This window comes from Palaemon carinicauda, chromosome 21 (assembly GCF_036898095.1).
Source record: "Palaemon carinicauda isolate YSFRI2023 chromosome 21, ASM3689809v2, whole genome shotgun sequence".
NCBI lineage: Eukaryota > Metazoa > Arthropoda > Malacostraca > Decapoda > Palaemonidae > Palaemon > Palaemon carinicauda.
Genome location: NC_090745.1, coordinates 21,021,271 through 21,033,770, shown reverse-complemented (window position 1 = coordinate 21,033,770; position 12,500 = coordinate 21,021,271). Strand labels below are relative to the sequence as shown.

The following is a 12,500-nucleotide window of genomic DNA, read 5'->3' as shown; positions in this document are numbered from 1 at the left end:
GGAATTGAACATTTTTAGGTGTTTATTCCCGAGGTATGGATAAATCTATAACTGAACATACATATATATAAATTCATACATAAGTGCATTTACATATAATATATATATATATATATATATATGTGTGTGTGTATATATATATATATATATATATATACATTGTGTATCCTATCTTCCACTGCTCATTATCCCTTCGAAACCATCACTCCTCGCATCGTTACTCCTTGGTGATTTTCTCCCCCCTACCTCCTCCCTATCCCATTCCCCACTCTTCGAAACCCCTCACTAGCTCACTACCTCCGCCCTCTTCCTGCCTAGGCCGGCCTCTCCCCTAGTCAAGGGCCTCGTTCCTTCGGAAGGCAATAACTTCGGGTATCACCCGAGTTTAACTAGCCCCGCCGGTGGCGTCTTTTCAAGTTGGCAGACTTTACAACCCGCATTTCGGTAATGATCCAATTCGGCGAATAAGAGGGATGAAAAAAAAATTATGACAACAAAAACATTGGATGCTTGAGAATACAAACATACATAACCATATATCATATCTCCGATGACTCAATTACACAGTCGGCTCCTCGTCATGTTCTCTGACTGTGGCGGTATAGTTCCCGTTGGAGAGATCATATCAAGAGTCATTTCGTGCTAGATATGTTTGACACAGAGCATTTTCACGGCTCTAGACTTCGAATGGATGCTTTCTCTTTGCGTGGAAAATTAACAGGGTTCTGTGGCACTCGCGTGGGGTGGCAGATTAAAAAAATATTATCTGGTTTTCAAGCTGATGAGAGAGAGAGAGAGAGAGAGAGAGAGAGAGAGAGAGAGAGAGAGAGAGAGAGAGAGAGAGCAAAACATCGCGAGTAATGTTCGATAGAGCCATTTACCAATGTAATATCTACCTTTGTTTTTTAAGGCATAAGCTACAATTTTCGTTGTTTTTAGAAATCATTCATTTTCCAAAGAAAACTTTAGGGACGAGACGAATACATATTCTATTCCAGGTTTGGGGAAAAGTGGGAAAGTAGAATAAAAAGCAGTGTAAAGCTATAGAAACTCCGCTTAAACCATGTGTGACTGTTTGAAACTATTCTTCAGATATATATATATATATATATATATATATATATATATATATATATATATATATATATATATATATATATATATATATATACTGCATATGATTATAGAATGACGAGCTAAGAAAATTTGCAGGTACAGACTGGCATAGAAAGACTATGAACAGACGGGAGTAGAAGGACATGCCTGAGGCTTTTTTCTTGCAGTAGACAAGCAATGGCTGATGAGGATGATCTATATCCTCACGCCAGACACACACACACCATACATACACATACACAACACAAGTATATTTCTATCTTATGTTGATTAAAAATGATCTGAAAGCAAAAAAAAATGAAAACACATTTTCTCTTCTTACGGAGAAAATGTCAAATTTTAGTTTTCATTGATGGAAGGTTCTGAAATCTTGTATACGTGAAAACATGTAAATACTTCATAAACCGGAAGAAAATACTTCCTGCATCAGTAAGGTACTCATTATGAACTTCTAAACGCACTCTAACCTCTAACATTTGGTAATAATTGGCTTGTACATTATTTCTTTGAAGTAATACAAAACTTTAGAAAACGAAATTATTCTCTACTTTCCTTCACCTATGTTCTACATACTTCTCTCATCCGTGGGGTTTTACGGTGAGGGGATGGGAATGGGGGAGAGGGAGGGGGTGAGGAGGGAAAGTGCCAGTGGGGTTTAAATGCGATGGCCTGTGCCAAGTTTCGCGTATTTCATTCTAGGTCCAAGAGTTACGACAGATCGATTTAGGTTTGCTTCGTTCCCTTTACTCACTCTATTTTCCCGGAAATAAGACTTTACTTTTCCCATCCCTGAATATCTGATTTTCGATATTACCATAGATCTGACACGGTGACACCGCACCCTCTCCTATATATAGCAACAAGCCAAAAGAGGCATCCTTATTTAGTAAGCTCTATCTAATGTAATATTATGTTATATATACCATATCAGTAGTGAAATTTCGGCTCACTCTAAAATCCCTTCTTACCTCATTGTATTTACAAAGCCTATATTGCATTTGACCATTTCAAAGACATGAAGGAAAATAATAAGTAACTTCTGATAAATAAGGTCCATCCCTACCAGTCTCTTCAGTGATATTGTTATACAGAAAGCTGAGGAAACAGGACGGTATAATATCAATAGCTGGGAATTATTCGTTTTTCTTCCTAGTAATTGGGTAAGCACTTTTTTTGCTCGAGGGTCCTCACAAATATGTGTAGATAAAAGCTCATTAAATAAATTACCAACATTCATGCACAGTTTGAGAATCTATAGTCGATGGAAATATTCATTCATATATGGAAAATTAAATGAAAGTAGAAAAGAAGTTGAAATTCTAGTCGAAATATAAGATTTTTTTCCTATTTTGTCTTATACATATACAGTATATGAGTTATATATGTATAAATATATATACACACGTATATACAGTAGAAAAGAAGTTGAAATTCTAGTCGAAATATAAGATTTTTTTCCTATTTTGTCTTATACATATACAGTATATGAGTTATATATGTATAAATATATATACACACGTATATACAGTAGGTATGTATGTATATATATACATATATAAATATATATACATATACATATACACACACACACACACATATATATATATATATATATATATATATATATATATATATATATATATATATCATGATTTTTTAACAAGTTCGACACGTAGCATTTTCAATTATTCAAATATTAAGCCACAAGTAGTTGTAACTAATTAATAAAGAATTCACTACACCTTGATTAATTTTCAATCATTCGGTGTAAGTGATTGTCCGTATACAAATAAGAATTAATCTCAAAATGAATTTTCAATGGAACGTAAATTTGATTCAACGTGTTATTTGCGTATATCTGAATTTTTTTTACTTTATAATGTGTGTGTGTATATATATATATATATATATATATATATATATATATATATATACACACACACACACACACACACACACACACACACACATATATATATATATATATATATATATATATATATATATATATATATATACTTATATATCTTTTTCATTTAGCCCTACAAGCGTTTTCTCATTATGCAAATGTCTACTGAGTGCGGATGCCAGCCCTAAACCATTACTTGTCGAAGTTGCATGGATTTCTTCTGAGTCACCCATTCAAGTAATGACCAGACCCAACGTTGCCTAACTTTGCTAACGAAATGACGAGTATCATAGCGACCGTGTCACTGCTTTCTGCATCTCTGCACCCCAACATGAGCTACAACCACTTCAGCGGGATGATTGGCCTAACTTTGTTCTTTATGGCCGGGTCGTAACCTTGGCAAATTGTGACAAGTTTTTACTCCATAAAATTTACTCCATAATATAATAGGAAAATTAATTCCAGAAGTTGCTGACTGTCTTGCGTTATGATTGTATCATCCTCTATGTGAATTTTACTTTTGACTATTGTGTTTTTTTGAAAATCTTGATTTGATTATTGACAAGTGCGTAAAAATTTATTTTATGTCTAATATCATTTCAAAGGGTCCTACACTATTACCTAGGTATTTCTAAGTACTACCACTTTTATTCACATATATAGATACACACATACGAGTGTGTGTGTATGAACCATGAAAGCAGACACGTGATGTAAGATACATTCTTACACATACACACACACACATACACATGCTCTATGCACTCCCCAAGAAAGATTAGTTGACCAAACGTTCAGTTGGGCTCCACAAGGCACCAGAAGAGTTAGAAGACCCAGGCCTACATGGTTGAGGACTATGAAGCGCGAAGTAGATGATGAATGGAGAAGTATTCAATTAAAAGCTTTTAAGATAGAGACGACTGGCGAAATTTAACAGAGGCCCTTTGCGTCAATAGGCGTAGGAGGTGATGATGATACATGTGTGTGTATGTATATATATATATATATATATATATATATATATATATATATATATATATATATATATATATATATATATATGCGTGCGTGTGTGTGTATTCATCTCATTTATACAAATATATACCATATAAGTAAATTTGTTCCAAACCCCCCACCATAAAAATCAGAAAAACGATAAAGGGTGGATATCGCTTTATAAGGGTACTGCACCTTCTCTTAAACTTGAAATAATGGTTATCAGGAAGGTTTATTTGGCATTTACATAGGAAATCATTCGAAGACGAGTTCTAAATTCAATTTCGAAGAGAAATTTGTTTTCAAGTGGCTTTCTTAACTAAAAGCCTGTTTATTTCATGTATTAATCCGTTTTTAATTTAGAAAATAAACACTTTCTTTGAAGTTAAGCCCAATTCTTAGTACTTCGCTAGTTCCCCTTTTCTTTGAAGATGATAGTCCCGTTAACTATCAACAACGTAAAAAATAAATAAATAGATAAACAAATCATCAATATAAAAAATAGATAAATACGCAAACAAAAAAGAACACAAACTTCTCAGGCATTCAGCACCAACAGAAACGTTTGATGAAATAAACGTACGAGAAATAAGACTAGTCTACAGGAAGGAAGAGAAACCAAAAGAATAACCAATGATCCTTAGAGATATATACTCACGTTGATGGCCTTGGAGTGTGGTTAAAATTTATTTCTGCTCGCAGCACCTAAAACTCTCATGACTGCTACACTCTTTGGCACTGAAAATAATTGAAGGGAGGCGTTACAACGTTCTGCCTATAACGGTTAGGATGATAATGTTGTAAAATAGAAAAGAGTTGCTCTAAGAAAGTGAATCAGACAGACAAGGGTCTCGGGAAATCAGTTAAACAAACTGAATGTTTGGAGAGAGGAAAAAAAAAAAAAAAAAAAAAAACTATGCCTTGGTACAAACAACAATAGTGGTAATAGTGGACAGTAGCATTGAAAGCGAATTAAAAATAGAACTATCATTAATATAAATACAAAACAAATGCATTCCAAAGAAAAAAAAAACACATGGATTTTAAAGTTTCCTGGAATCGATCCAGAGTAAAATTCTTGCTGCTGAACAAGGGAGAAATTCCAATTAGATCCCAGAGGTTCCTTCCTCTTTCAGCCATTACAAACTGGCCTCACATAATTACACCAAGAAAATGCTGGATCACCGTCCGCTTGGCTCTGTCCCATAAAAAAAAAATGGCTTCCAAGATCTCCAAAACTCGGCCAATTCTCTCTTTCTCTCCTTTCTTATCTTTCGCCCTCATCAGACATGATCCCACGCAACTTATTTTCCTTTAATAGCTGGATGGAGTGTCTAAGACTTATTTAAGTTCTTTCGTTTCTGGGCTCCAAGAAGTTTGTAAAGATCATTTGCGGTTCAACCATACATGACTTTACTCCTCTTGTTTTATACCGCTAGATATGAGTAAATATACATTGTCAACCAACTTGATCTATAGGAAGCCTTATTTTCTCAACTACGTATACTCGGTAGGCTGTATGGATTGCTGTAACATTATCTTTCTCCTCCTTGATAATTTACAGTATTCTGATTTACCTCTCCTAACTATTAAGTGAATTATACTAATCTTACTAAAGCACCAGAGGTGGATGGACTACATTTTATCCATGACCTCGCTAAATAGAATAAAATGCAACTTCTTTCCGTTATTCAGGTGGATGTGATACACATTACCTTCAATGAAAAGGATTTCAGTATCCTACTTATATAATTACTACACAAAATGAGGAATATCCGATTCCCAAGCACTTTTTATTTCCATAAATTCATGGTATCCGTACAGATATACAGTTGGACACCGTAATTCCTGGCATACCACACTGATGAATTGCTCCCTGTCTTACCGTAACTGCTCGGCAGTAACCAAACAGATAGTGAAGGGGAGAGGTGATAGAGGGGGTGGGCGGGGCTTCAAACAGGAACTCGCAGCAAAGCAAGGGTAAGCGGTTGCATTCCAGGAATATTTCGCAGTGTCTTTAAGCTCAAATCACTAAACTCATCGCTACATAATATATAATATGTCATGCTTAAACCCATGAACTTACAACTAACACACACACACACACACACACACACATATATATATATATATATATATATATGTATATATATATATATATATATATGTATATATATATATATATATATGTATGTATATACACATATATATATATATATATATATATACATACATATATACCTGTATATACACATACACAAATATATATATATATATATATATATATTTACACATAAATATACATATATATATACATATATATACACATAAATATACATATATATTAATATACACATATTTATATACATACATACATATATATACATACACATAAATATACATATATATTAATACATATATATATATATATATATATATATAAACACTATACATATACATACATACATACATACATACACATACATAATATATATATATATATATATATATATACCTGTATATATATACACATACACACACATATATATACACATACATACATACATACATTCATATATATACATATATATACACATAATATACATATATATACACATAATATACATATATATACACATAATATACATATATATTAATACATATATAATACATATATATACACATAATATATATATATATATATAATACACATATATATACATACACAGATATATATATATATATATATATATATATGTATATATATATATATATATATATATATATATATATATATATATATATATATATATTATAATAAAACAGCCGCTTGTCTCTTTCCTATCCACGACACGGTACGTGATACATCATACCCCTATAACGAAATGAAAAAAATAAACAAGTTTTCGAAAGTGAGACGGCCATGAAAATTAAAGACAAATTACCTTGATTAAAACTTTAACGGCAGTTTTGCGTCAAGAAATGGAATATACTCGACCTGATGAAATCTGCTTTGGAGGCTCATCAGACAAATCAAGATGCTGTAATCCTTTAAACAGTATTTTCTCATTAGCAAACTTCAAGAGATTCCGATTTCCATTTGCAAGCCAAGAGAGAGACCATCTACGATATCAGAGGGGAGATCCCGTGACGGACTGGAGTGTATTCGAATAATTCAATCAGATATAATCGACTGAAACAAAGGTAATGAAATACACTGGAATATATACAAACCAATGACCCAGTCTCGATTCGTTCTGATTTCAGTATGGAAGTTTCATGCGACATCGCCTTCCAGTGCACTGGAAAACCCTGGAAGGGCAATTCATAGCATAAGCAAAATAATGACGGACAAAGTAGGAATTCTAAAACAATGAAAATTCCACCAATCATATTTTGTCAACATTGAAGCAGAAGCGAGCGCTCCCGAGTGCGTGAGAGAGAACTTACAAATACTAAAAAGGCAAAATTCAAAATTCACAGGCCGATAATCGACGCCTATCCATTTAATCAATTTTTCGTATGTCTCCTTAAAAAGAGAGAGAGAGAGAGAGAGAGAGAGAGAGAGAGAGAGAGAGAGAGAGAGAGAGAGAGAGAGAGAGAGAGAGAGAGAGAGTCCTTTCCTTGCTGTAAAAATTGTGTAATCCACATGAATGGGGGAATGGGTAGCTCATAAAACTTGCTTTAATTATTGCCTGGTCCCGTATCAGCCTTGATTAGAAATGCATTTTGAGAGAGCGAAATCATTCAGGACATATTTTTTTCTAAAATGAATATTAGGAGGTAATGCAGGGAAACCTGTATCTCAGCACATAGGTGTAAAATCAATATCGAAACGAATCCCTAAAATAGTGCGAAATTCTTTGTATTGCATTTACACAAATATTTTTCTAATAATAATTAACGATTTATACTTTTAGAGTATATAAAAATATGTGAGAGGAGAATGCAATTGAGGTCTATTCAACAATATAACGAGGTTATATGCAAAAAGTTGAGGGCATCAATGTCATAAAAATTCATACAATGTGAAACATGCGATGGCAAGCTTAAAGAGGTTTTCTATCATCAGTGCAAGAGAGAGAGCGAGAGGTAAAAAACAGAAGCATTACAGTGTATCAGCGCATATGAAATACGTGCGGAACAACGTTAAGTTTCAGTTTATATAAATTAAATGATAAAATGGATAAATCTCCAATATCTTCAATTCAAAAAGAAATTTTAACAACTCATGTTAATGCAAAAAAAAAAGAAAAAAAAATAGTTGCTGTATCTAAAATAATAAATTCATAGAATAAGAAATACTAAATGTCTAAAATAAATCTTCAATGACTCAAAAAAAAAAAATTCTTTTCTAATCTAATAAGTAAAAAATGCAGATATTTCATGTATCTATATTGAAAAATATTCTTTAACTGAAATTATGCAAAATTCAAAATCTCAAACTATGTAAAGGCGATTATAAAACCTTAATTATCTATGAGGAGCACATTTTATCAGCAAATAGTAAAAATACACCACTTCACTCACCAACATCGCATAAACTTTAAATTAGAAAGAACTTTGTAATACTCTAAAATAACCTCCACAGTCATGACAACCATTTTCTAACCCCAGACAATAAAATCCAATACTACTTATTATGAAAATGTAAACAATACTGACCGACGAGAGAGAGAGAGAGAGAGAGAGAGAGAGAGAGAGAGAAGAAACAACAGTTAAATAAGCCTTCCATAAGATTCAGGATTTTAACAGGAAAAAGATTAGATTGCCATAAAAAGAAATTCTTTATACAGTTACGAAGGTCATTACAGGATAAAGAGAGAAGTTTAAAGGAGTTTGTGGACAGCTCTCTCTCTCTCTCTCTCTCTCTCTCTCTCTCTCTCTCTCTCAAGTACATTTTCCGCAAGTCGTATAACGTAAGTAATTACGTAAGTAATTTTTAGTTTTGACTAAAATTAAAAGTTGAGATACAAGGGCGTAACCTGCCACACACACACACACACACACACACACACATACATACATATGTATATATATATATATATATATATACACATTATATATATATACATAAATATATATATATAAATATATATATATATATATATATAAGCTGTCAGTTTGTGTTGACAAGTGTATGTACAGGACGTATGTATGCATATACATATGTGTATATATATATATATATATATGTATATATATATATATATATATACATATATATACATATATATACATATTCACATTGCTTGCTTGTTGAGAAAAGATTTCGTTTATAAATGAATGACGGCGATTAAAATGTGACTTCCCTCATTAGGTGGAAATTAACCAGACTCTCTCTCTCTCTCTCTCTCTCTCTCTCTCTCTCTCAGCAATTTGAATAAATGGAACCATATCCATACATATTCATAGCAAATCATTATCACCAATATCATGAATAGGATGACGTGCTATAAGAGAAAGAAAAAATACCCATAGTTTAATCCAGTTACTTCTTACAAGCTCACTGAGCTTCCAATTCTCGACCTGCAAATGTACGGAACCATCCAATCCTGTTGCCTTCGCTTGTTGCCCTCTAGAGGGATGAACGCAATATTCATGTTGATCATCTGGTGGTACAAACAGCTGAATTGCAACGAAACCTAGAGTAAAATCCACCTGTTTTTGGTTGAAAAGTCTGTGTCTCCCGGGGTTTGGACAGCACGTACTGAAATTACATTTAGCTATCAAGCAATTCAAACAAGAATCACAACTCAAACATATGCAAACAAAATATGAGAGATTCATTGAAAACATTTCATTATTTCATAAAAAGATAAAAACAGAGCGTGAGAGAGAGAGAGAGAGAGAGAGAGAGAGAGAGAGCCAACAGCTGTAAAGGAAGTCCGATTTCTTCTTAACTTTTGGTCGTTTGAAAAAGCAAACTTCAAAGTAGAAAATAACGAGTTATTTGTATTGTTATGACATTTATCTAATTGAGTTACCGGTTCCTTTGAGGAACTTAAAACGCCTTCCTAATTGCGTGTATACAGCCAAAGGGAATTCCTATTCAACCGATGAGAGAGAGAGAGAGAGAGAGAGAGAGAGAGAGAGATATGGGGGTTTTAAGAAAGTATAAATACATCAGCCATAAAATGGAAAATTCATATATATATATATATATATATATTTATATATGTATATGTATATATATATATACATATATATATACATATATATATATGTATATATATATATATATATATACACATGAGAGAGATATGGGGTTTTAAGAAATATAGATATACCAGCCATAAAATGAAAATTCATATATATTATATATATATATATATATATGTATGTGTATATATATATATATATATAATTCGATCCCAAGTATGAGGTAGAAATTTATTTCTATTTGAACACGATGTTGTGTTGATATTTATCCATATTGACTCATTAGGGGTAATTTGAATGAATTACTACCAATTGTGTCACGTGGTGGGCCGGGAAATCGGGTAAAACTCGCTGGTAAGAGACTGATGTCTCGCCAGGTAAATCCTCGACAGCTGGGTAGCGTCAGGTTCCGATTTCTTTTATGGCCTCTCGTTGCATGGTTGGTTTCGACCTGGCCTTTCATTAGAAGGGGGTAGCGTTCGATCCCAAGTATGAGGTTAGAAATTTATTTCTATGTTGAACACGATGTTGTGTTGATATTTATCGTTTCCGTCAAAAATTTCAAATTACAACAGCACAAATATCAAGGTAAAATATGTATAAACCCCAAAAAGGTGAAAGAAATTCTTACTATGTAATTACCTAAACCACAGTAAGAGAGAGAGAGAGAGAGAGACCATTCTCTGAGTTATGAAGCTGTTTCTGAATCATATTTTTTTTTATTAATAGTCACCTAAAACTTTTTTCAAAGGGTTAATATTACACACTACAAAGTAGTTTTTTTTATTTTAATTACACGTAAAAGTATAAAGCAAAATAAATTTTAAGACTCAATTTCGTTTATTAAAATCATGTTCATATCATAAATATCTAATAATTAATCAAGCAATCACATTATGTCTACAATAAATGGTTTTAAAACAATTACTTACTATCAAGCTCCATTCATCCGATATAATATATTGTGACCAAAAAAAAAAAAAAAAATCTCACGGTTCCTCACAAACAGACAAGGAGTTAAAAATCCCAGGGCAGGCAATGGACAATCAACGCACAAGCAGTCCCTCAGCGCACGTAATTTCGATGAATGCACGGCACAACTGGCATATAATATCACGGGTTTTTAATTAAATAAGCAAAGCGTGTGGCTCAACAATACAAATGAAAAGCGATGGACAAAAATGAGTTGGACTCTTGTGATTGATCAATCGAGAATCGCGTCGGTTCCGAGTGTATTTTATTTTTACCATTTAACACTAAGAGGTCTTTGACTTTCCAAATGGCGCTGTAATTATAAGCCCTCTGGTGAATTGAGTGAGAGTAAGTGGAGGCTGGTTGGAAATTTTACATTTCATAATCATATAATATTACGTCAAAGACGGAGCAAGTTGCGGGACTTGTGCAAGTCACTTGCTCTCCTTTTGATCAAAGAACGACAATGACATATATGACATATATCCATTAGTTTTATGAACACGAACTGGATCATAAACGGCATTACTCATTCATATTACAATTTCTCAATACGCTTGAAATTATAGTGAAGTCTTTGCAATATGTAGAGCTTTGCTGTTTTTTCCACTATCGACAATTTCGACTTGAGTCTAACAGACATATAAGACTCCGATAAAGCCAAAGCCAATATAAGTTATACCTCAAAGTGACAATGTAAAAAGAGCAAAAAAAAAAATATATTTACACACTTACACACATCATACATTCAAAATAATCTGAATTAAAAAAATGTCAAATAATCTTAAAGATTAACACGTTGAAGACCAAAAAAAAAAAAGGGGGGGGAACTAAAGAAATCAAAACGAAGATATTTCATCTTAAATGTAATAAATCTATCAACATCAAACAAACACTGCCATGAATAAATGTTTCCTTCTAAAGAGAGTATTTTCATTAAATAATGAAAAAAATACAGCTCAATAAAAAGAAAATATTAAAGGATGAAGTAAATATGAATAACTTCATCATAAAAAAATAAAGAAATTAAAATTCAATCTCACCTCTGTTCATTATCAAATTTTTCATATTAAGCAATCATGTGGATAATTAATAAAAAAAAACAATAAAGCATCTATTAGAAATATCGTAAGTAATGTGCACAAATATAAACATAAAATCCAAAGGGCCTTATTAAACTCTTCTTCGAAATCATCAAAATTACAACAAAAATCTTGAAGGAAATTACCCAATAGACTAACTGGAAACCGAGTGATCATTTATCTGTACAAGTAACACAAATAAATATCTAAAGTACACTAATCATCTAAAAGTAATATTTTCATGAAAATACAAACTAAAATAA

At 32.3% G+C, this 12,500-nt stretch overlaps 1 protein-coding gene and 1 long non-coding RNA gene across 2 annotated transcripts in view; one reads left to right on the top strand and one right to left on the bottom strand.

Annotated features, from left to right (window-relative positions):
- Positions 1–4,760, bottom strand: part of LOC137615209 (uncharacterized) — a 419,061-nt gene extending 414,301 nt beyond the window's left edge. Inside the window, exon 1 of the long non-coding RNA XR_011039194.1 lies at positions 4,680–4,760. This is a non-coding gene — a long non-coding RNA (uncharacterized lncRNA). The remainder of the gene's footprint in view (positions 1–4,679) is intronic.
- Positions 1–12,500, top strand: part of LOC137615207 (insulin receptor-like) — a 291,314-nt gene that overhangs the window by 130,184 nt on the left and 148,630 nt on the right. The window lies entirely within an intron of this gene.